Raw genomic sequence first — 24,747 nt, 5'->3', positions numbered from 1 at the left:
TTGGCAACTGGTTTTTCTTCTGCTGATGGCACAGTCTCCAGTGAAATCTGTCTCACAATAATGAGAGGAAAACTCTGAAAACCTCAGCAACTCATGCCTCGCTTGGTGGATAGTTTTGCTGCTCTGTGCTTTCAAAACACAATAAAATAATAATTATCCCTCGCTGCTCTCTTTGTGGCTCTTAAAACATACTGCCTTCATTTAGGGAAAATGGCATTTGTTGAACCCAAAACACTGGAAGTTAGTCTCAGAGCCAATATTAGAGTTTGGGAGCTCTGGCTTTTGACCTCATGCTCAGTCCACCAGGCCATTTAGCTTCCTTAGGAAGCAGAAAACTACCACTCTACAAAGTGTATATATAATGAAATGTATCAAGATCTTCAAGAGGGGAAACAGCAAAATTCTCCAAGAAACAAAAACATCTCTCCTGTAGCAGTGAGAATCAAATATCTAGGCAGTTGCACATCTACACAGGGTTGGATTCACTATGGAGTTGATAAATGATGATATTTCCAGTGAGCATTTTTTGAAACAAACTTTTCATTAAGGTTTTGGCTGCATTTTCTCTGCATTTCCGTGCCTTATTCTTGTAAAAAGTTGTGCCATGTTTTTAGGCAGCCATATGCAAAATACCACTGAATGACCTGGGGCCACCTGACAGGTGCCATATTTATGACAACACAACATTTCTTATATAGACCACATATTACAGAGAGGGAGTGCTCCAAATATCACAAGTGGGTATCCTTCAAAACAAGGAATAAAATGCATGCTAGCTTTTTGTATACAATAATGCAGTCTGTTAGCTTGTGTTGCTTACTGAATTTTGCCAGGATTGTGATAATAGAAAAGAGAAATAACAAAAAAAAAAACAAAAACAAAAACAAAAAACAAACCCAAACAAAACCAACAAAAACACCCCCTAAAGCCTCATTTTACTGCAGCCTTATGTATGAAATTTTAAACCCACTGCTGTAAGTAAAAATGATTTTGAATCTTCCACGATGCACATAGATCAGTTTATTTCTGAAAGGTGAGTAAAAGGAAAGTCAGAAGAAAGCAGCAGATCACAGAGTTCGTAAGCTATTTTTCGCTTTAAGAAGTTTCTTAATTTCCCTGGTAGCGTATTCTTCTGATAGAGAAGAATAAACTAAATTAATGTATGGTAGAAAAAGCCCTAAAATGCTCAGTGCAAGCTGCTTGTAAAGGATTCAAGTGTAAGCAGAGCAGTATTTCTAAGCCTGTTCATTTACGGGCAGCAGCGTGATCTTCCTTGTGATGACAAATGAGCCTTTAAAAGTCACACGATCAAAAGCACGTCACTGAAACCTGGGCAAAGGTCAACAGGCTCTGAGTGGGAATCCTGCCGTGTTCCTGAAAGCATGAGATCATTTTCTCCATGATTGTGCTGTACCATGGACTGTTTGAGAGGATTATCCATTGCTGAAGGGGGTGTGTGACTGTAGGTGAGTGCATTGTGTGTGATAGAAGACTTGAGTGTTGCAAACCATGCATGGATTAAACGTCAGAAGCATTCAATTTAATGCTTTTATTTGTTAGAGGCTGTGTTCTTAATCTTAGTAACAGTAGCCAGCTGCATTTCTGCAGAGCGAAGCATTATAGAAACAGGAGAAAAATAAAGCAACACAAGTGCTTTTCCCCTCCTCTCTTCCCTGGAGACAGTTTTGTATCCTGGGACAGTTGAAAGGCCAGACTTAAAGAGCACGGACATGCACTATCTTTTGTGGAATGTGCATGTGATCTTCATTTGTATCACTGAGCAGGAGAGGGATGTTTTGCTCTTTCATCCGTGCATAACTTGTCACCACTTAAATACAAATTGCAAACATTTTTAAAGACAAATGCACGCCTGAAAGGATTTCCCATCCTTCAAGTTGCTTATTGTTAATTGACCCAAGTTCACTCTTTCAGCTGACAGCAATTTTCTTTTTCTGCTGTGTGAAATGTAGATGGTACACACCACCACAAAGCATATTACTAATTCAGAACAAATGTTTTTTATAAAAATCCAAATAATTAAATAGTATTTGATTGAGTGTCTGCTTGTAACTTGACAAAGCTTATGTTGGCAAATTGGCTATAATGGTTTAGGTTACAACATAGGGCATAGATAAGGTCTTATGGATGTTTTTTCACATTAAATTTCAGCTCTGGATGTTGAAATTATTATTATTATTATTATTGTTGTTGTTGTTGTTGCTGTCATCATATATGATATAAAATCACAGGTGTAATTGGAATTGTTCAGCCTGAAAAAGAGAAGTCTTATGGATGACATAATTGTAGCCTTCCAGCACCTAAAGGGAACCCACAAGAAAGATGGAGAGAGACTGCTTACTGCAGCAGTGCATGTAAGGAGAAGAGGGAATGGATTAAAACTGAGAGATAGGTTTAGTTTAAATATTAGGAAGATATTCTTTACTTTGAGGGTAGTGAGACACTGGCACAGATTGCCAGAGAAGTTGTGGATGCCCCATCCCTGGAATTATTCAAGGCCAAGTAGGACAAGGCTTTGAGCAAGGTCTAGTGGAAGATGTCCCTGCCCACAGCAGGGGGTTGGAACTAGGTGATATTTATGGTCCCCTTGAACCCAAACTATTCTATGATTCAATACTTACAGATAGTTGCACATGCATATGTTCGTATGTTTCTTTGTTCTTGTATTTTAAAACACCCAGAATTGCTGCTAAATGTAAAGACTCAGATGCCTCTGCATGGATTTTAATCATTGGATGCCTGTTTCCTGTGAGGTTTGTTATGTTCATGGGGTGATTCTTGTCTAAATCCTACCACATATTAGCATGGTTTGGGTGCTATAAAGGGGCACATATTTCAGCTACAATTGTTGATCTGTGGCGCCTCTTCCTCTCTACTGTCTTTTGATTGAGGGCTGAGTGGTATCATTGAGGGCTGGAAGCAATGTGGTGAAACAAATACGGGCATTTCAGAGGAGCAGAGTCTCCAGTTGAGTGGGCATTGCCCCTGTATGTCCATGCCTTCCAAGACACCCTTACCTGAACACCATAAATGCAGTGTCATCCCCTGTTGATTTGCCAAGGCTGGGACACAGCAATATCACCTCTCTGCCGCCAGAAGAAACTCTGCGTTGCTCCTCTAAAATTCTTGATTTCTCTCCTAAGCAGTGGCACTGATGAAACAGCACAGATGGTGGTGTTTGGATACAATGTTTCAAATTGTGTCTATTTCTTAAGAACACAGTCTTGTAGTTGCATCCTTTGATCTCTTGTTTTGATTTTTTTCCCAGCAATTATAACTGTCCTGTGTGGGTGTATAAACACTAAACCAGGTTTTTATTCAATACCCCAAAGAGAGAAAGTGGCCCTTCCAATTAGTGTTTTTGCCACATATTGAGGGAGGAGAGCAAATAACCGTAACCCCTCTTTATCAAACATTTATTGATGATTGCCTGAGGAGTGCAAAATTAAGGAATCATAGAATCACAGAACTCCCTGAGTAGGAAGAGACCCACAAGGTTCACCAAATCCTGTCTCTGCACAGAACAGAATAAACATTTAGTCATATACCTAAAAGCATTGTCCAAATCATTCTGGAATACCCACAGACCTGGGTCAATGACAACTATTCTTGTGAGCTTGTTCCACTGTTTGAAAACCCTCTCAATGAAGAACTTTTTTCCAATACCCAATCTGACCTTCACTGACACAGCTTTCAGCCACCCTGCTGCATCCTACTGCCAGAAATCTAAAAGAGATCAGCACCTTCTTCTCCACCCCTCTGTTGTGGAGGAGGTCACCCTTCAGTCACCTTTTCTCTAAGCTGAGCAAACTTTTAATGTCCTCACCTGTTTCCCATAATGCAAGCCCTCTAGTTCTTCCACAATCTTTGTTGGCCTCCTTTGGACACATTCTTATATACTTTTTATGTATTGAAACCCCAAACTCTATTCAAGGTGAGGCTGAGTCTAGTAGGACAATCACTGTTTTTGTCCACTTAGCTGTACTGTGCTTAATGCACCTCATGATCTGGTTGGCATTTTTGATCTCCAGGGCCCAGTTTTGACTCATTTTGAGTTTGCCATCAAGCAAAATCTCCAGATCCTTTTCTGTAGGGCTGCACTCCCTTCTGTCCTTCTGTCCCCCAGTCTATACATATATCCCAGGTTACACCACTGAGGTACTGAATCTGGCACTTGCCCTTTTAGAGTTCATACAGGCTGTGACATCTATCAAGATGTCTCTATAAGACCGCTCTAACCTTGAGGGAAGCAATGGATCCTTCTAATTAAACACTGTTGGGAAACCTGCTTAGTGTGCACCCCACTCCTGTGTCCAGGTCATTAATAGACACAATGAAGAGAAGCAGCCCTAAAACTGGGCCCTGGCAAACCCCACCAGTGACCGATTTCCACCCTGATGCTTCCCCATTTACCTTTGAGTAAAGTCTTTGAGTCTGACTCTCCAGACAACCATTTACCCATTGGATTATGTATTTGTCTAGCTGCATGATGGAGGTTTCATCCAGAGGATACTCTGAGAGACAGAATCAAATATTTTTATAAAAACCAAACAACCCCACTCCCTTATTTTCCCTCTTCCCTTTGTCCACAGGAAAAAAGATGATATTGAAAGGATGTTGCAGTGCACTTCTGTGGCATGTCTCTGCTTCAAGGGACTGTGTGACTGTTTGACTCTGTTTCTGGAGTATTTCAGCACAGTGTGTAGTACAGTATATACAAAAATATATATATATATACACAGGAGACTTCTGCTTCCTGCTGACATGCCAGTTTTCTTTTAAAACTTTGTAGAGCTTGTGTCCATTTGTTGCTGATTTCATACATTTTACACTTCAGAATTACAGTGATTTCAGTAGCTTAATAGCTTAAACAGCTAGAGACAGTAATCAGGCCTGACTAATGAAGAAGGCCAGTACAAGCACCCATTGGAGTTGTATCAGAAAAAATGGAAAAGCTTATGTGGGTGTGAAAATACAACCTCTGAACTCACTGAGTCAGATGTCCCCACAATTAAACCCGGAGTGGTGTTCTGAAAATGTTCCGTTGCCACGTTTGCAAGTACAGCATACAAAAATATGGGTGATGGGTTTGCTATGCAAGGTTTTAGCAACAAGGTGATTAGCAAGGGATGGCTTCTGTGGTAAAAAACTAGAAGCTTCCCCTATGTCTGACAGAACCAATGCCAGCTGGCTCCAAGATGAGCACGTTGCTGGCCAAGCCCTTCAGCAATGGCAATAGTGCCTGTGGGGTAATGCATTTAAAAAGGGGGGAAGAAATGCTGTGTGGCTTGAGCAGGCAAAGTGGAAAATATGTGAGAGAAACAGCCTTGAAGACACCAAACTCAGTGAAGAAGAAGGAGAAGAGGTGCTACAGACTTCAGAGAAGACATTCTCCTGTGCTCTGTGGAAAGACCATAGTGAAGAACCCCTGGAGGTCCATAGAAGAGGATCCCACTCTGGAGCCAATGGATACCCAAAGGAGGTTGTGAGCCTGTGGGAAGTCCAAGCAGGTGCAGGTTTGCTGGCAGGTATGAAGTAAACTCCAAACAGGGCAGATTTTGAGCAGCAGAGTTGTATGTATGTGTGAGTGTTTACTGAGACTGTAAGCTAGAAGAAATTAAGGGCTGCTAGGGACGTATGGGATACTCAGCAAAAGAAGCTGGATGGACATTTGGCTGTGGTCCCTTCTGTTACTGTGATGGGAATTTCGGAAGGTACATGATGCAGGGTCCTGGGAAAATTTTTGTATGAAGGACTTGATGTATGTTGTATACTAATCCAGATGAAGGTCAGTGATTGCTGGACTGTTTGGATAAAAATGGAAAGGCACCACCCTGGGTGATAAAGATGGAAAGACTGAATGGAAAAAAGAGTCCTCTGAGTCCAGAATATAGTGTGACTGTCTTACTGCCCTTGGTTAAAGTTCCTCTGGCCAGGAAAAAGACTGAATGTGAAAGAAACTAAGCAGAATGTTTGAACAGTTATCATCCTGAGTGTTGCCAATGTATCTTTTACTAAATATTCACCTCTCTGTATCTCCTCATCTCCATATCTCCATATTCTCTAGCTGTGTTCTGTGAGATAGCATTGTTACTCACATTAAAAAAAGGTCATGAGACAAAAACTCCAGAGTCAATGTATTTGTTCTTGCTTTCTTTTATTTTCTTTGTGTATTTTGAAGTGCAGTAGGATTTCACTTGCAATGTTCTAAGTATAGTAATCTCTGTGGACTCTATGTATCTGATATCTGCACCACTTACTAGCAAAACACCCACTTTATCTCTACAATGGTAAACTGGTACATGATCCCGTAGTTCTTAAACCGTAAAGAGGTACTGAAGGGTTAAATACTTCATGAAGAGGTAGTAATATTTGCACTTCCAAAAGGTCTTCCTGACCTATCTTACACTACACTGATGAGATTGTCTGGTAAAGAGAGGCCAGCATTAGCAGGCCCTTTTGCATGGATATTTCAGTTCTGAAATGCACAGAGGTTAATTTTCTCAGGGGACTTCCTGCTTGGAAAGAACAGGAGGAATGTGTAGGCATCACAAATAATTTGTCCATGAGAGGGTAATTTTTTTGTTTGTGTCTCAATGTTTGCAGTTGGGTAATATGTTGACAGAAATTTTAGAACTTTATATGATCTTACATGTTTTACATTGGCGTGTAAGCTGTGATTTATCTTAAGTAATTTTAACAGACATTGCAGGCCAAAAATAAAGATTTTTTTCTTCCCTTTCACATTAGGCTGCTTTGGTTTTCTCTCATTATATTCAGCCTTTAGAAATGCTTATGTATTTTAACAGGTCTCTGCAAAAAAAGTCTTAATAAAAGACTTCTGACTCAGTAAATAACTGTTTAAACATTGGTTCCTTTGTGACTTAAAAACAAGCATTTGTTTAAAAAATGCCTTCAGGAAGGATACATTTTGGGATTTATTATATGTCACAGATTGAATAATTTCTTGTTTATTTCCTTCACTTAAAAATTCATAATTAATATTTCAAATTATATTTAGTTTAGTAGTTACATTTGATTCTTTACTTAATTTTAGCAGTAATTTCAAGTCATCATAGTGAGATTTAGCCCTAGTACTCTCTGAACACAACCCATAAATCAGGTTAAATGTTTGAGTCAGGGAACTTTAAAGCTGCTTTTAAATCCCAAACACTGGCAAAAATTACATTTTATCTAGGGCAGCAGTAGCTTGTCACCAACCAATAATTAATGACACAAGAGCAACAACTTTAAACAACCACATATCAGGAATTTTTAAAGGCATCTCCATATTAATAGCCAGAGATTTAAGATTTGTAAGTTGGGGTTTTTTGTCCTAGAAAGAACAGTATACTTTATCCTTGCTTTATATTTTTCTAAACAGAAAATATTTTGCAGTCATTTTCCATACAATGTTTGTGTAGTTGATTCCTTCTTCCTAGTAGTAAAGTCTAGCACTTGTCTTTATTGGATTGTATCTTAGATTTTTAGGCCAGTTCTCCAATTTTTTCAGCATAATTCTGAATTCTAATTCCATCTTCTAATGCACTTGCTGGCTGAAAGCAACACCTTCTAGCCTGGGGTCCTCCTTCAAGCTTATAAAAGTACTGCCTATTCTCATTCAGCTCATTAACAGAAACATAAATAGAGAGCATCTTATACCCTTTAGCTTTGTGTTCAAACAAAAACAAGCAAAGAAAATGTCATTCCACCAAATCCGCCTGTTGTACAAATTGGATATTGAGATGCAAAGCACATGCTCTCCTGTGTGAGCAGTAGTCCTGAGTCATCTGGTACCCATGTCTGGATACTGTTGAACCAAGCTGTGCCAGACTAGGGCCTGGCTATTGTGTGGTCTCTGTCTATAGGATGGAATTGTTTTTTATCCATGCTGACTATTAGTCTTAATACACAAATGCAATTTAGAAGTTAGTGTGAGCTGTGGACCACACCCAACAGGCATTTTATGGGATGCAGCTCTTTTGGTGGTGAAATTTTCCCTGTATGTATTGCTAGTCATGTCATGTCACTTACCCATGGGGTTACTGTCAGAGCCCTGGTCTTTAAGCTTTTATCCTTGCTGGCTCTTTTCAAAAAACAAAGTGCTAGGCTCCAGATGGGGCTAGAAATAGCTGCTTGGAAGAGACTAAGTGCTAAAAGTTTTGGTTCCTTTCAGGCTGGAGTCATAAAAAAAAATGCAAAAGCAACTGGTGTGAGAGCCTAATGGCACATAAAGCTGTCAATATCCCTCCTTTGTAAGTAATAAAGAAGCTTTCATTCACATCAGATCAGTTACACAATTGAATGAAAACTATAGATATGAAGTCATATGCTTTGAGGCTTTTTTCACCCTGAAGTGGGACTATCATCCTGCAAATGTCACATGTGACACAAGGCTCTTCATTAAATTGGGAAGAACAGCTTCATATCTGAATGATGTATTGCGCAGTCTTTGAAAAGGATAATCACTGTGCCTAAGTGGGGACTGGATTTTAAAGAGAACCTATAAACTATAGGCTTCAGTGGCACTGTATGACATCAATTCATACTGGCTGAACATCATAAAGCAATGAACCTTAAATGCAACATATTTTTCATGTTAATATTTTCTCACAATTTATGCAAAATAATAAAAAATATATTGCTGGTTCAATGTCTAATGAACCTCTGAATGTTGAAAGTATTTTCTGTGATGGAAATACCTTAGTACCTAGGGGGAAAAAAAAGTGAAAACAGATATTTCACAGTAGATTTTACCATGTTTACCAAGAGCAGTTCTATTTATCTGTGTTTTAGGACATCACAAGTTAATATTTAGGTGTTACTGTTTAAGACAGTATTTGAGTGTTGGATATGAAATCCATATCCTCTGGCTTGAAAATATTTCCTCAGAACATGAAATATACTGTTAACAGCCTCATTCTTTCCACAGGATTAAAATAATTCTTTTGGTCCTGCAAGGGCAGCACATTGTGTATAAAAGTTCACAGACTTCAGGACCTCAACCAAAACTGAGCACTAATTAGCTCAAGGAGAAACATTTTTACCTGTAATACCACAGGACTTATAAAATACCCAACATTCTCAAGATTTTAGTAAGATTAAGTTAGTATCCTAGTGTTTCATTTTATACTTTAAATTATTTTTGGTACAGATTCAGAAGTCATGTTAATTCCTTGATAAATATGTAGAGCTAACTACGTATAGCTCAGATCTGTTTGCAAGCACCCATGTCAATTGTCCCTCAGGAAGCTCTCTGCCCTGAATGCACTTTGAGGCTGTCTGTCTGTCTTTGCATAGTCTAGATAACGTCAATAGTCAGTTTGAAGATTTAGGTCATTGTTTCTATTACCCATTGCCATCTGATTATGTTCACTGACTACTAAGGGACACTTCTTTTGCCCTTTTCTATCAGGGTTCTGTTTTGGGTTAGCCTTGGCAGGCAGTTGGGCCCCTCACAGCTGCCCACTCCCTCCGATCTCCAGCAGGATGGGAAGGGAATGAGAAAGATAACAGTGAGAAAATTTACCAGTTGAGACAAAGTCAGATGAATAGGCAAAAATAAAACTGCTCACAAAAGCAAAGCAGAACAACGGAATCATTCACCATTTTTTTATTTTTGATATATTTTTTTGATTGGTTTCATTTTGTGGGAAGTTATTTGTTTAATTCTGTGGCTTTTTTTTTTTTCTTGGTAAGGTATGATTTGTTTAACTTTTAGATTCTATGACATGAAAACAAGTAATCTTAAAACCTCTCTATAATTAGTTTCATACACATTTGTATCGTGTCATAAAAATCACTAAGATTAATTTAATAATTTTTGGACTTAGTTGATTTTTTAGGTATAAACCCTACATAATTCTAATTATTCATTATACAATACATTGTTTTCGATAGTCTGGAAAATGGACCATATTAAAAATCCTGTTTACTACTTCTCCTAAAATTTTCCTACCTTTCCAATTTCAATTTTTGCTCATGATTAAGCTAAGTGTTAAGATTAGTGTTAACATTATCTTCTTTGAGCACTCCCAGTTTGCCATGAGCATTTGAAAGGATTCTTTCTGTGATTATGGGAATTATTTTCCATTAATATCCAATTGTTTGCTCCTATTAAATGCTAATGCACGTAGAACATTTGGGAAGCTATTATAATCTGGTAAGGTGTAAAGACCCTCTTATAGTCCCTCATTAGCCTGCTAATAACTCTACTTTGTCAAGCAGAAACTTGGTTTCTCCACTAGCAGAAGCTAAGTTTAACAGACACACAGTATTTTCTAAATAATCTCCCTAATGGAATGAGTTTACTTTCAGTCACTCTCAAACCATGTTTTACTGCTTTTAAAATTCCTTATCAGTATTTTTTTTAAATTTCCTAAGTCACTCAGGATAATACTCTACTATAAGTAAATAATTTATAATTCAAAAGTAACATCTTCCAGTTTGACTTTAAAAGATACATAAAGTACAAGACGTTTGTTTGCCAAAAATAGTTTTATCTATATAAGTGCAAGAAACCCCTGTAAACCGTGTACCCTTGGGAAGAACATCCCATTCCAGACTACAGAGCAATTAATCAAAAACTGAAAACGCTGCTAGCAGGTTCTGTCTTACATAGTTTCAGGTGATGTCTCCTTTCATAATTTTAAACCATCCCCCACCTTACTAATCATATATTCAGAAATAAACTGACACATACCCAAAAAACTGAAATGAAACTAAGCAGTGCCAGACCAATGCAAACACTCTTCCCAGTTACTACAAATAAGACTCCCTAAAACAAAAGCATTTAAATCTATAGGTGCTAGACTTGTTCAAACCAATCTGTGGTGTACTTCATTTGGTGGAACAAATGTCCTTGTGAATGGAACATGGGTGCAATTAAATGAGTGCTATGTGGTAAAATGAGCTCGCTCAGGCAATTTATAATAGATGGAAATAGCCACTTAACAGTAGGACAGTATTTTTCATTCTGTTTCTGACTGCTCATTCCTGATCCCCTAAGGAGTCCTACAGACTACCTTCAAAAGTTGAATGCACAGACCAATATTCTTCACTTGCAGCTAAAAAGAATTGACTCAATAAAGATATTGGTTTAATGATCTGTACGGTTTTGCAGCTAGCCTGTACCTCTGATACTGATGCTAAAACCCCTTTTCTGCCTCTGCTTCATATGAACTACCAGCTTCTTACCTTTCTGAGTTTGATCAAGTAATTTATGTGATTAACATAATTTCATTTAGCTTGGAACAGCTACTCCTTTTTTTTTCTTTCTTTTTTTTTTTTTAATATCTGATGAACACTGAGGCACTCTTGAGTCCAAAAGCTTGTGTCTCTGTTTTCCTCCGTGTTTGTTGTCCCAATAAATATTTATTCTTCCCAGATCTACTTTCAAGCTAAACACTAATTTCTTGATAACAAAATGGGAAAGTAACAGCCAAAAATAACTGAAGGGTCCCGTTATCAGAGGGCTCAGACCTTTTCTTTCTGCTAAAGGAAAGAAAATAGAAAGGTTTATTCTTGAGTCAGGTTATTTTGCTGTGATTTCTTGCCTACTTGACCTAATCAGAATGCCTAGTGGCAAGCACTGTCAGCTGAGGCAGTAAGTTAAACAGCTGAAACCTTCACTGTCTGGCAGTGTTCTATCCTCAGCAGGGGCTTCTGGTTCTACAGGCCTGGAGGGTAAGTTCCTGCACTTGAAAAACTGCTCAATAGAATCTCTGGAGGCAACAAGTTAATGACCAAAGATTTTAATGGTCTACAAAAATTGATGAGTGTAAATTTAAGCTCTGTGGGACTTATCTGAGAGAAACTGATGAAAAGATACTATGTGAAGGTAGCTGTTCCAGAGATAATGTCCATTAGGTATTGCACTATGTTTGAACTTGAAGAGTAAAGCAAGGCTGTAAAATCACAGACAGTGTTCCTCAGGATGCAGCCAAGAATAGGAAATATTTATGGACTGCTTAGGTAGCTTTGGATCAGATGATGCTGAAGTGCGTTTTTCAAATGGTTGCTGAAGGTGAGTTTGTCCCAGTGAAAATTTCAGACCAGCAATGTCAATAATTTTTGTGTGTTCCAGCTGCAGCCTCCTTTCTGGTAAGGTACTGAAAAATGGTGATGAATCCATGAGTTATAATGCGGTTTTGGGTTTGTTTCTCACAGAAGCCATTTCTGTAATCTTCTCCTGCTACCAAAGTTTGGCTATGCAAATCCAGTACAAATACCTGCAGATGTGAGCTGAAATCCACTTTATTGCATTACTGTCAATAGGAAACAAAAGAGAGTCTAAAAGCTGCTAGTATGTCTCTCTTGCTAAAACTATTGTTAAAGGGCTAACCCAGATTGTGGTTGCTTGTCTAGCTCCTCTACTTACTCCCTTTGCAAATGATTAGTCACATACCTAAATTTTCTGCTTTGAAGCGTAGAGTGTAAAATAAGGCTGTCCTTTCAATAGCATTCCAAATTCTCATTGGTTTGGCTGTGCCAGCTCTTTACATGGCAATACTGTTTATCAGAGAAACCTATTGTTATTGTATTTGAGATGCTATTGTAAGCAGAGGCTTTTTCTTCCCTTTCTCTGAAATACAAAAAGCTTTAGTGGACTGAATGTGTTACTGTTGCTGCACTTGTTGGAGTAATTTCTTGTGAAGGACACCAATACGAAGGCATACAAAACAGAGAGGGGGAAAAAAGCAAATGGAGAAAATTATTTCTGTCTTCCTGAAATTGAATGATACTTGCAGCTTTCTTCCTGCAGATTTCCAATCTTACATCCTGTTCTTTGCCATGCTGACAAGATCAAACCTGGAATGAGACTGTTAAAGACATTGTTTCCAGCTGCCTCTCTCATCACAATCTCACAGCAATGCTGGGAAATACACAGTTAGGGATATCTAAACCAGGTAATTATTGTACATAATTACATATGGAGAAATATCAAGGAGGAAATGTAAAATAAAGAAATGACTGCACTTAGTTGTCTTTGTCTTTTTTTTTTTTTTAAAGTTCATCTCTAGGAGTAAGAACACTGACCTAATGCTGTCATAATGGATTTCAAGAGACAGCATTCATAGTTGCCATGATAATAGAGCATCTTTAGGGCCAGTTATCCTCTGTTCTAATTATAAATTAATGTCTCAAGCAAAGTATTTTAAGGGAATTTTCCCATTCTCTCTGGTTTTCCATAGGGTTACTTTGTTAGTTTCATTTCAAACAGCACGAAAAACTACTAGGGGGGTCTGGCAATCTCTGTGCCCATTTATTTCCTTTTAAAATATGATTGAAACATAGTTGTTGGAAAAATGAGGAAACCTTGTTTTTGATCTAGTCTAGCATCTCTGCCTGTAATTGCCACTGTCTTTTATAAGTAATTTCCATGGAAGTTTAAACTGACCAGCTTTGCATATTCATAAATAAAAGTTGTTGAGCATGAGTGATCCCAATTAACTTTCATACATTCTTTTTTGTTTTCCCCAGGTGAAGCTATTTGCAAATTCAAATTCCTTCCCTGGTAACATGGTAACATCCACAGTGCAGAAAAGAATAAGGGCAGTGTTCTGGAAACAGCTGCTCAGCATAGCCTCTGGAACGGGAACTCCAACCCCAATGAGTGGCTGGAATTCTCTGAAGATGCCTCTAAGCACAAGAAGAAATTATGACCATTTGGCTTTTATTATTTAAAAATTTTCCTGAACATTATGAAGAATGGATAAAGTGAATGCAGAACTGTTATTTTTAAAATATATCAATAATTAACCTATTGTGAATCAGGGACACTTTTTGGAACAATAGGAGATCAGTTTCAGCTAAACATTAGGAAGGTCATGCTAAATAAAAACATACAGTAGAATAAAGCTTGTAAATAGTTCTGGTTTTTGGTTTTTTTTCCTCTCTCTCCTCCCTGTATAAAGAATTTGCAAGTCTAAGCAAGTCTGTTTGGCAGCAAGTGTTCAGTCATGCTTGGAATGATAGTTCTAATCACAATTCATGAGGTATCATGCATTCAGGTATGATTCATCCAACAAGAAAATATTCTGAAAAGAAGCAAAAATAAATTAAATGGAGTCTGGTATTCTAAAGGTCGAAGAAATGAATAGACTTGGGGTCATTTCCCTTCTATTCATGGCAGAGTTATTAGAGGACACACACATGGAGCATTGGGAGAGAGCTCATCAAGGAGGGCAAAGGAATTGAAACAGGTGAAGCAAGGACATTTGATGCCATGTAACAGATTTTTCTATATTCTGACTGCCTGTTCATGCCCACCCTGATTCGTTCTCCTGGCCCTGGGTACTTCATTAGGTATTAACAAGTAAGGAACTAATGGTATGAGAGATTGGACTGTTTGTGTACTTTCACCTTCTGTCATGTGTTTTGTAAGATTATAAAACATTTTGAAGTGACAGATTGTACTTTGTTTAGTGTTCGGTAGGATATCCTCTCACTCCTGCCTGGCCTATGGGTAAAAATTATGGTGGGTTATTCAAATTGAATATTTGTCTTCTCCAGTAATTCCTAAAAATTGCACAGTTTGAAAAACAACAGCAGTTTGATCACTGAGCATCAGATATGTAATACAGATTCATGAGTTAATTGAATGCAGAAACAGAAATGCTCTTGATAAAGGTATAATCAGCTTCCATCTCTGTCTGAGATATTTAACTTCACATGTTGTGCTGGATCTACTTCTGTTTCCTTTTACTAACAATATAGCAACATGCAGATGGATAGCTTAAAAGTCATACACACATAGGCTTGGAAAAACCTTTTAGTGCTTGCAGAATGTTCCTTCTGTCCCTCGTTCTGTACTGATGACAGGAGAAATTATGTTTTAGTTCTAGTCTTGCAGAATATCCCTTGTGCTATCTGCTTGGTCCACTGCTTTCCCTGCTGGAACTCCTTCAGGCCTTTTAAATTATGTTCTTACAAGCAGAGAGAACAAACTTTAGGAGCTACTTGAGGAGCATAGTATTTCACACCTGATAAAAAATTTGGCTTTTTAGTTCATGTTGTACAATGCTGTTAGAAAAAAACTGTGCCTTCTCCATTTTGGTATACTTAATAATTAGTATCTTAAATAGTATAACTCACTGACAGCCAATAGATTTGCTAAGTCATTAAATGACATGAAAATTCTTCAATTTTTTTTCCTGTTTCCAAAAAGAGGATGATCCTGTTAATTTAATTTTTTCACAGTACATGCATTTTCTTTTTTCTTTATTTCTTTAACAAAATCTCTGTATGAACATTTAAAAAATATTTAAGAGACATACACTAATGCACATGTTTTTGTAAATAACTGCAAAGCAAAATACTTCAGTACAAAGCTGTGTTTTGGTTGAAGATTGAAGTCCTTTTGTATTGATAGTACTTATATTTCCAGAAAAATATCAAAGTAATTGTAAAATAACACATCTATACTTATTTATTTTAAAATGATGCCTTTTAAACAACATGAAATCTTTCAAGAAGATATTTCCTTAATATATATAAACCAGTGGGCTGGAAGATATTTTTCTTGACTATATAAAAAATCGTATGTGTGTAAACAATAACCTAATTTCACACACACATACAGAAAAAAGAAATGTCAGGGACATACAAAGTTACTGAGCTGTTAATTACAGAATGTCTCAAAAGCAAAGTCCCACCTGCTTACCTCTTCATTTTTCTAATTTGCTTCACCCAAAATAGCAAAACTAGACAAACATTCCTGGTACAATTGCACTAAATTCCACACTAAAATCAGAAAGAATTAGTTTGACTGTGTATTAACAGACTAAACTCCAAAAATCTCTTCTGAAGGAAAAATACAACCAGCCTCTTGCTATATTAGAAGTACAATACATTCTTTCTAAATTTTTCAAAAAAAGCCACATCTTGGGCATATATAAACATTTTTAGCTGTTTTCTTCTTCCATCTCGATGTGTAACTTTTATCACTGGAACCTTTTCAGAGGGAAAACTTTTCCAACACATGAAACATCAAAATGCTTTCCAAAATGTTGCATTTAACTAACATCTTTGGGCTACTCTATAAAGAGCAGTTTAATACCTACTTTGCTGTATGTATATAGGGGCAAGTATCAATCCTTTGCGTAAGGTCTGTTAGACCACAGACTTGTCTCTGGAGAAGAATTTTAGAAAATTCTGTATTTGAAGTCAGAGCAGTTATATATGTAGAAACTTTGGTATTACAAATAAATCCTATGACTAAAATGACTTAGTTAAAAAAAAATTATAGAGGTGGTATATTTCATTGGAGTATTTTTCCTGGGACAAGACAATGCCCCCAAATATATGGTTTAATGAATAAAAATATTTATTTGCTATAGAATTGGAATTCTCTTAGAAGAATCATCAGAAGTGTCTTCTGAGGCCCATAGGCAAAGCATACTTTGTTGAGAGACTGACAACTTATTCTTCTGTGTCAGTCTACTTAGCTTTCATTGAATTATGAAGATGAGAAGGCTGTCTCAAAACTAGACAGGTGTCTGTCAATAACTTAGTCTCCATCAAAATATGCTAACAGGCACCTCAAAAATAAGATTCTAGCAGGCTTGGGGAAGAAGAAATAAGAAAACATAATTATCCTCTATTATCTTTGATTTTCTTTTAGTCAAGAGGGTTAAATTTATCCTACCTAGCTGAAGGCAACAAATGAGGACCTGACTGCCAAAACTTCATTGGAATCACCAAAGAAATATAGGCATTTTAAAGAGACTGATTTACATCTGAAGTCAACTCAGTTTTAGGGTGATTTTTTTGGATGTATTTGCCACTTTTACATGAACTGCAGAGGGTCTCAAGGTTTATCTGGATTTAAAAGCAGAATGAGACTATTTTCTCCCTGAATATTAAGACATGATTTCAATGGGGCATTACTTGCCCTTCAAGTTTCCCTTCAGAAGCCCAGAAGCATTATGGAGGGATATTCCTAGATTTGTGGGAGAAGAAAGGTGATGTGACCCTGCTGATAGCACTCTGCTCAGGGGAGTTTCTTTATGTCCCAGAGTGTGAACTTGGGTATGGTCCTGTGCTGCTCTCAGCTGAAAGGTTGAGTAGTGCCTGTGGTTTGCCCTTTGGATTATCCACCAGTAACTATGCAGAAAACAAGACTAGATCATGCAGACTGAACAGATTTTAAGATTCACCAGAGAGAGTTGTTGTTCTGAAGTATTGCACAGTTGACTCAGTACATACCAACTTAAAAAAGAGAACCTGGAAAAAATCTGCCCATCTCTACCGGAAATGCAAGGGACATTGATTCCTTTGCTTAACTGGAGTTGACTGGTGACACTGGAGATAGACAATTTGCAATATCTCTCCTGGTTGCTGCTAGTCCAGACCTGGAGTTCTAGGTCACACCTTGGTCCTGTGTCTTATCTGCTGATTCCTATGTCTTGTATACCCTAAAGCATATCCTAAAGCATGTCAGATGTGATGACATGCCATTGCTCATGTTTAAGTTATATAAATGTGCCCAAGTGTCTGTTCTGCTGAATATATTGGCTGTAATTGCCTTTGACCTTAATTGAATCTTAAACACCTACCCTACCTGTAGATAACTGCATTTCTTGCTGAATGTTGAATCCAATTTGTTGTACTGAACTAAGATAAATAATTCTGTGTAAGCTAATTAAGAGCACCATAAGCATGCTGGTAAACAGTCTGTTGACAGGTTGGGCAAACTGGATTTTCCATACACCTGGCCTGCTTGAACAGAAACAAAGACATTCCCTTTTCTGATGACAAGGGGACACGTGGAAAGAAAAGGTGGGATTGTTAATACAGCAAGATTTTAAAAATATCCAGAACATTATATGTTGTATATTTTTTTTTGTATTTCCTTTATAATCTAAAATTTTTGTGTTACCTTTATAGTCTAAAATCTTTGTATTATCAAAAGTCAGCATAAATTATATGATTTTTTTATTTATTCTGATTTTTAATAATTAATATTTCAACAGGTATTCTTAACAGAATTGTTGGACTGTGATGTTGAGATCTATATTTCAGACATCTTCATTTAGCTGACTATTTAAAAGACTTCATGGACAACATTATTTTAATTTGAATGATCAAAAAGCTACTGTATTTTAGCAATATTTATGAAGACATTAATAATACAGCCTTTCTTTCCTTTCTCAGTATACTTGAAGGAATTTTAAGGGACTACTCAGTTTCACACAAGAGGAGAAAAAACCCATGACAATAAAGTCCAAACCTTTACTATTTCTAGTCTAATTTATTTTTTTATGAATTCAAATGATGTGTGAAATAGAATACAGAGTGTCTTGAATAGGTGAAGTTATGAACTATGACTATGCAAGCAGAAAAAGCAACCAGCTTCCAAAGAATTTTCAGGGAAATATCTGAAATATCAATCTGTTTTCCTTGCAAATTCAGGATTGGACTTTGAATAGGTTGAGATTTGTAGATTCCTAGAAAATGTGGGGAGAAGTAAAGATTAATGGTCTGATAAAAGTTCACATTGTAACTATTCAAAACTTTTCTGTTAGTTATCCTTACTCCTCTAAAATATCTTTTATGGAAGAAGCCCTCTCTAAATGAACAGGAATCCATAGAGATAATGGAATCTGCCTCCTTTGAAGAGTTCACAAACCAGGGTCACTGATGCTTATTAAAGTTTACTGGAACAGTGCTATTAACTAAATCAATATTCACTCTTCATTAATACAATGTGCACCTCTGCAGCAATTGTTTGTCTCTGGGAGTATTGATTTGTGACCACTCGACCCCTCATTTTTTCTGTGTTTCTCTATGATAGGAATATTTATGCCTCTCACTTAGTCCATTGCTTTGTAGTTAGAAAAACAAAAATACAGTGAAAGATATATGGTTTGATATGTAGCCACAACACACATGCTATCACCTTGTTCCACTCAGTCAGGAGTCCCCTGTAATACTTACTGCTGGTTATAAACAGGAATCTCAGTCTCTCTGAAAATCATTGCTGGGAACACTTCAGCAATTTTATAAATCATATATGTTTCAATAGAAGATGAAACAGTAGCTTACATTCCAAGCATTTATACTGTTTGTAAAGCTGTCATCCCTGGTTTGTTGTAAACCTCCATTACTGATGGTAATGGGCAGGTTATATGCATTCTGTTTAGTTACAGGTACCATGAGCTCTCCTCCTTTCACCATTTGATTTTCTCAGTGCATTGAGGTCATTCAAACCTGGCTTTCATTGTGTCCATATCTGTGCAAGAGAGGGAGAAAGGATGAATGGACCACAAGAGTGGTGTCAAAGAATTGTCAAGGTTTTTATGGGAAGAAAAGAAAAATAACCCATGTTGTATAGAGGTATAATCCTTGTGTAGTCTCCGTACCTTAACAATCCTTAAATTTCCAAAGGTAGAGGTAAAAGAGAGAAACAAAAACCACATTTTTTTTTTTTTTTTTAGGCCATACTCATTTATGCCAGTATGTGTTTTGAACAAACATGGGAATGGTTAGGGGTGGATGGATTACGAGCTTTCTATTAGAAAGCAACACAGCACGGCATGTGTTTCCCAGCAAAACCAGGTTCAGCTGTGCTGGGTGTAACTGTCAAAAGCTGTCAAAGAGCAAGGTATAAGGAAGAGAAATGCGCATGTTGGGCTTTCTTGCACCTTCCTTGAGCTCTGTGTGATATACAATTTTCGACAAGCCTGTTTAAAAAGGGCTGATTTTGGACCTGTTCTCTTAGAGAAAGCAGATGTACAGGTACCCCTCAGAGGGAGAACAGCACAGGCCCAGTAGGAAAAAATGAAGAAAGATGGCAAAGCCTGTTACTTGAGGGATGCATTCCAGATGGACATATAGAGTAGAAAGTGCAGTTTGTACTGAGGCTAGCTCTGATTAGTAAAAATATTCAGTGCAGATATAAGCAAAGTCATAAGAAATTTTGGACAGCCAATGATATTAATATTAATATTTTGCTTGTTGCCTTTACCATTTCATTTTTTTAGGTTTTGGGTTGTTTTGGGGGTTTCTTGGCTGTTTACATCTGAACTGATCTAAGATAAATATGGCCACATTCTCTCTTTCTTATTGGAACAATGTGGTTGATATTACCTGTGTGACAAACTTAGACTCTCTTTAATGAAAGAAGATAGGAAGGATGGCCTTAATGTGCAACAATAGAAGGTGACGACATCCCTTTTATTTTCAAGACTGCACATGCTGCTGAATACTGAGGACTTTATGAATCTGCTTGCTTTATATATCTCTGTGCAGTAAATATTGAAAGTGTATTGGAATCTTATAATTTTATTTCTTCTAATCTTGAGGAGTTCTGCTGTGCTTTTGTTTTCTCTAAAATGAATTAGACTTCTTCTGTGTGGTTTTTTTTATCATGGCTGATAAAAGTGTTTTTATACTGAAGAATAAATCAATCTGGGTTTTATGTGTATGGAAGAAATATTCTGGGTTTGCATTAAGAACACGCCCCATAACATTTTTCTTATCACTGCTGACATGCTGAGGAATCTTTTGGAAGCCCCAATCTTCTAAAGTTTTTTGCCTAAGTAACATGAGATGTGTTTGTAAAAAAAGTTGTTCAGTTTTTAAAATTTTAGTAAAACAGGAAGCATAATGGAAAAAGGCATGTTTATTTCCAGATAAGTGAACTTTCCCTTTGACTGAAGCTGAGAGACAACAGCTGGACAAATAAATCACCCTTCTCTCTCACTTTGTGAGTATGTGACCAAGGATAGATTGGCATTCTTACATTACAGTCTACTCATTCTGAAGACATGACCTAAACACCTTTAAAACCTTTCTCAGAGGTAAATGCCTCTAACACACTATTGAGAAGAGATTGATTGTAAGGCTCCCATTAGCCTTATTTAGTGTTATTGTTAAATTCCCACAAGTGACTTAGAAAACTTACTCTGTAGAACTGAATTATTTTGGGTTGTCTAACCACGAGAAGAACTACTCACCAAGGAATTCTGCAAACATAATAATTGGAGCATTAATTTACTTGTTTCCTTGAACCAATAAATTGTTTCCTATTTGCACATACTATGATTTGCTATACACTCTTTCTTCCACTGATTCTTTTTCCCTGAATTATTAAGCATTTGTCTTCCAACATTCAAACCCCCAATTATAATGCTAAATTGATTTAAAGAACTTTTATGCATCTATTTATTTCTGTTTAAAGCTCCCTGTTGAAAAACAAAACAAACATTTTACTATAGTCCCAAAAACAATGGCAAAAAAACCCCTACAATTTGTTTCTACAGGGTACTGAGTTTCCACACTTGCTTTCTTCTAACCTTCTTCAGCTGAATTTTTTGCTTATACTTTGCCAATATGTTGCTGAAAATAAAAAAAAATATGTTTGGAAGACTGAAAGATGCTTATCACCTTACTACTTCATGCCCACAACTCAAAAATTTTCTGGGGATATCTGGACACTTCTCTATTTGTTCACAACTCAGCAGAAACAGAAATCCTGTGTTGGAAGACCAATCAAAAAAAAAAAAAATTTCTCTAATTTAAGTTCCAAAAACACCAGGAAATTAATCTTTTTTTTTTTTTTTCATGCAAAATCTTCTGCTTAGCAGTTTATCATAACTTTCAAGATTTGAAGAGTTTGTATTTATCGGCTTATACGTTTATTCACATATTTATTATGAAATTATTTTCTTCTTTGTTCACTCTTTGAATAACACAAATTCTAGCAGTCAATTTGCTATATATTTCTGTGAATATGGAGCAAAATACTTTATTGTCTATTTTGTCAGAGTTAAACTGATGCATGAGTATAGTTAGCAGCTGCTTAAAAACTGTTGATTTAAAAAAAAAAAAACCATAATTCAATTAGTCTCTCAACATTTGCCTGACTTGGATTTTTCAAGCAGAAATTAACCTCAAAATTGTTTTTGAGGCTTGTAGCAAAATATTTTATAGCTTTTCTGTTGATATAACTTTTCTAGGGCAAGTATTCCTGTTCAGGGAAGGAAATAACAATTGCTGGTTCAATGATACCTGAAACTTGCAGTCTTAGCTCAGATTTATTTATTTAAAAAATAAACCCCTTCTATTGCACTTGTGCATGGTGGCCTAGTTTCATCACAAAAGGTAAAAAAAAATGACTTAAGCAGACTTTAAATGAAAATGTATTCCTTAGCAAAAATGAAAGAATTTGGATAGCAACAGTGCAATATTATTTAGAAATGAAAGGATTTTGCTTACACAGAACAAGAATAATTACATTTTTTTATTGATTTTTCTTAATCAGGTCAGCATGCTGTTCAGCCACTAATGAATGGCACTCCAATTAAAAAATATGTAATGGAATAAAGTCACCTAAGCTATGATTATGACAATAGTACTGTCACTGATAAACTCAGTGTTTCTTAGACAAAAACTTTTCCCCAAATGCTAATAGAATTCTATACAGCTTATCTTCTTATTGTGTCCTGTCAGAAGAGGAATTTCAGTGACAAACAAAAACAAAAATATTTCACCAATGAAAACAGAAGGGAGCATATTGAGAGAAAACAAGTATATAATCCTTGAGAGTTTGTTTTAAATTCATGAAAATGTAGTCGATTATAAACTTTACGGTAACGGGGTTTAATTTCTCTCTTCCTTAAGCAGATTTGTATACACTTTAAACATACAATTTTTTACATTGAATTTGTTCTTTATTACTAAGCTTGTGGTTCTTTAGGACAGCAAAGCAAACTAAGACTAAAAATATTGAGTCACTGACACCTTGAAGTATTTAAAAGACAAAAATGAATGTAGCAGTGAACATCTAACTGAGTAATTTGAATGTACAAAGAAAGTTTTACATCATTCATGTGCAGAATTGTAGCTTTGAAGACAAAAAAACTATGTAATCTCTATTTCCTTTTAAGGTCTGTATGAGCTTTGGAAAAATCAGGACAGGTTCCTTGGAATAATTTGAAACAAACTTCAGAAATCACTGCATCCTTTCCTACTATAACACCGTATGTTGTGTACTTCATACAAAAATAGAATGAAGAAGAGCAGAAACTCTGTACATTAGTTCAGCCCCTGCAATCTGCAACTTCAGTCAGGAAAGTCTGGCTGATGGGCAAGAGAATACTACTTTAAATAATCTTTTTTCCTTTTTTAAGTATCTTAAACTGCTGAAGAGTAACACATTTCTCATCATACCATCTAATGTAATATGGTCAAAGCTGTTATATAACCCTTGGCCTGGAGACTTTTTGTAGTTCTGGACTTGATGCACTGACTATAGCCCTTGAGATTTCTTCCTGATAAGAAGGCATCTCCAGTGACTTGGATCATTTCTCAGGTTTCAAATTTTAAGCCAGGTGAACTTAGATCTTTTCAAATGTGCAAACCAAAGCCATGCTGTGGCTTAGGCACTGTCCTGTTCTATGTACTTACTACTGACATGTCCCTGATGCAGAGCTGACCAGTGCTGACCAGTACTGACCAGTACTAGACGGAGTTGCCTCTTGGAGCCTAGCTAGAGGTTCCCAAGGGCCAGTAGTTTTCATGTGTACAGAGATCTTTTTTGAGAAAGTCAGAGAATTTAGCCGAACAAATACCTGCTGATCATATATGCCATTTTTCCTCATCATCTGCAAATTTATATGTCTAATTTTATTTAATAGTACAGAGACAGCTAAAAGATCAGACAGAAATCAGGTGAGCCACAGTTTAGAAATATTAGCATTTTTGTACAATGTTTTCCCTGAAAGAAAAATATTGCAAGAACCCCTGCTTGTGAAACTGTATTAAACTTGCATGTGGTATTATCAAAAAACACAAGAAACTGTGATGAAAAAGGGCTTGCAGAGGTTATCTACTTTAGGCAAGATCATCTATATCATACCTTATAGCTGTCTATTTTACTGACTGAAATCTTTTTAATGAGTCTACAAGCTCTCTGGGCACAACATTGTAGTATTTCACCATCCTAACTCTTGCAAAGCATCTAAAGTGCTTTGCAAAGCATCTCTCTTGCTGCAGAACTAGGTTCATTATCTATCTGTCTATCTATCTATCTATCTATCTATCTGTTTGTCTGTCTTTCTGTCTATGTAATCTATCACAGATATATCTTCCTTCAGTCTTTCCTTATCTAAATTAAACAGCACTCCTTCAGCCATTTCTAATAAGCAAAATTTTCAAGATAATTCTTGTTCCCGCTGGTGTCTGTCCATCAGTTTTATATTTTTCCTTAAGTACTGTGCAAACTTGCCCAGCTTTCTAACTCAGGAATCACATGTATTGAAGATGACCACCAGGTCTCATAGATGATGTTGCAACCATACAATGTCATCTGGTATTTGTTTGGATTGTCACTTACTGTAACCCTAATTCACATTAGAATCTAGGCAGTTGTTCCCTGTCTTACATTTGTGTATTTATCTGATGCTAGGTTCAGCACACCAAGCGTTAACCATTTAATTTTATAAATTAGTTTTCTCTATTGTTAAGTTACTATTTCCCTGTAGTACTGTGTAAAGAAAGTGGTAGTATCCAGTAGCCACCATAGCATACTCAGAAGAAAAATACTTCTTGATTCGCAATTTTTAAAAAATTGACTTAAATTAAGACTGTCTTTTGCCAAGTGTGTTACTTCCTAATGGTACTAAGGACTAAGAACTATGTGAATTGTGTATTAATGGAGTGTACTGCACAAGATTTAAAAGGTATGATTATTGCCCTGTTCCTGGATGAATTACAATAAAATAC

The 24,747-nt window shown here is 36.6% G+C and overlaps 1 long non-coding RNA gene across 1 annotated transcript; it reads left to right on the top strand.

Annotated features, from left to right (window-relative positions):
* Window positions 1–1,330: 1,330 nt before the first annotated feature.
* LOC121359280 lies at window positions 1,331–13,891 on the top strand. Its single transcript, XR_005956024.1, has 3 exons — window positions 1,331–1,466; window positions 12,768–12,926; window positions 13,501–13,891. It is a non-coding gene; the product is annotated as an uncharacterized LOC121359280 (long non-coding RNA).
* The last annotated feature ends 10,856 nt before the right edge of the window (window positions 13,892–24,747 follow it).

Source organism: Pyrgilauda ruficollis, unplaced genomic scaffold (assembly GCF_017590135.1).
Source record: "Pyrgilauda ruficollis isolate IOZ18807 unplaced genomic scaffold, ASM1759013v1 scaffold43, whole genome shotgun sequence".
NCBI classification, from domain to species: domain Eukaryota; kingdom Metazoa; phylum Chordata; class Aves; order Passeriformes; family Passeridae; genus Pyrgilauda; species Pyrgilauda ruficollis.
Note: the sequence above shows the minus strand (reverse complement) of the source record. Positions and strands in the feature narration are given on the sequence as shown.